Source organism: Fukomys damarensis, unplaced genomic scaffold (genome assembly GCF_012274545.1).
Source record: "Fukomys damarensis isolate Sample0158 unplaced genomic scaffold, DMR_v1.0_HiC HiC_scaffold_27, whole genome shotgun sequence".
Classification (NCBI taxonomy): domain Eukaryota; kingdom Metazoa; phylum Chordata; class Mammalia; order Rodentia; family Bathyergidae; genus Fukomys; species Fukomys damarensis.
The window spans coordinates 17659976-17661653 of record NW_022900939.1 but is presented as its reverse complement, the minus strand read 5'-3'; positions in this window follow the sequence as shown (position 1 = coordinate 17661653).

The window sequence follows — 1678 nt, the reverse complement described above, 5'->3', positions numbered from 1 at the left end:
ACAGAAGGGGGAAGAGGTGCCTGGGGAGGAAGGGGTATTGGTCTGGCAGTAGCATGGTAGACACAAGTGTGGGTATAGGGCCATGCCAGCAGGCAAAGCAGAAAGAACCAAGTGTCTGGGGCTCTGAAGGGTTGTGAATTTCAACAGAAATTTCAGAGTGCTAGGCCTTAAGGTGACTTGCAGGCTCTGTTTGGGAAAGCCTGGAACCCAGCCTGGGGATTAAGCCAAATGAAGATCAAGTGCAGGGCCATCCCCAGCTACTGTTACCCATGGTCCTCCACGAGAAGCTATTGCTCAGCCAGAAAAGAAATAACCCACCAGTCCACAGGATACTGAGAAACAGAAAATAATTGTCCAAGCCACTAACACCCTGGCAGTCTGCCGTGCAAGCAGTGGAGAGCACAGGGTCTCCAGGCCAGGCAAGGACTTTCAGTGTGCAGGGCTCCGGGACTGTTCCTAGCTTCTTGGCCTGAAGTCTTCACATGGGCAGAGAGAGTCAGGCCATTAGATCCACACAAGCCACAGTTAGGGAAGGACATGGTCCTCTGAGCGGACAGGGACAGCAGATGATCCTGGGCAGGGAGTCTAGATGCAGACTCCACCTCCATTTCTAGCCACCCTGCCCCTGTGGGAAGAGGTGTGACTAGATTCATCCCAGGCCTGAGCAGGCAATGAATGGGCAGGTGCTACTCTGCAGACTTATCCTGTGGTGGAAAGTCAAGCAGGCCAAACAGGGTCCTGCAGGGTGCCAGGAGCCAGTGGGTACCCACAGGCTGGTAGTAAACACACCTTGTTTGTTGGTGGGTTCCCTGGAGGAGGTGTCCTAGGTCCCATCGCCCCCTCCCTCATGGGAGAAGGGAAGACAGCTCTAGGCAGTCACTTGACCCACCACTGTGCTCCCAGAAGTGTCTGGTCCCTTAGGGAAAACTGGCCAGGCTATGGCCCTGGAGTGCTCAGCTCCCGGACTGTGGTGGAGGCTTAAAACTTTTGCATGAACAGAGAATTTTATGCATTTCCGAAGTCGCTGTCCCTCACACCCTACAATTTACCCTCCTGGGTCCGGGAGAGACTGTTTAGGTTTCTCCCAGTGAGGCACACATGGCCTTCAGCCCTCAATGCCCTCTGGGGAAGGATGGGCGAGGGAGGACCCAGCTCAAGCCTTGAGGGGTGTCACTGAGGAAAACCAGCTTAGGGGACGAATCGAGGGAGGCCAGTGAGATCCAGGAAGGTGGACGGGAGGGGAGGACAGACTGGGAAGTAGAGGACAAGGTATGGCTGAGGTGGGGAACACTGGAAAAAGAAGGAGCCAGCGCAGAGCGGTGAGGGTAGGCTTGACCGAAGCTCCAGCCTGAAGATGTCAGGGCAAACCTCCAGTCCCTTGGCTCAAGGCGTCACCCAGACCCCAGGACCAGGCACACCTTAGTCACACGCACAGGCTGTGCGCTGGATGACACGGGTGGAGAAGGTTCCCGGACAACCTGAAGTTCCCAGCCACCCACGTCTCGGCCACCTCTCAAGCCTCGCCACACGTGAAGGGGACAGGCGTGACCAGGATAAGGTGAGGGTTAGGTATCCCGGTGGAGGTGGACCGCACAGGGAGGGGCCAGGCGGGCGAGCAGCTTTGTTAGCTAAGCTCCCAGGGAGCCGCCACGCGCCGGGCGTACGCTTCCTCCAGGGG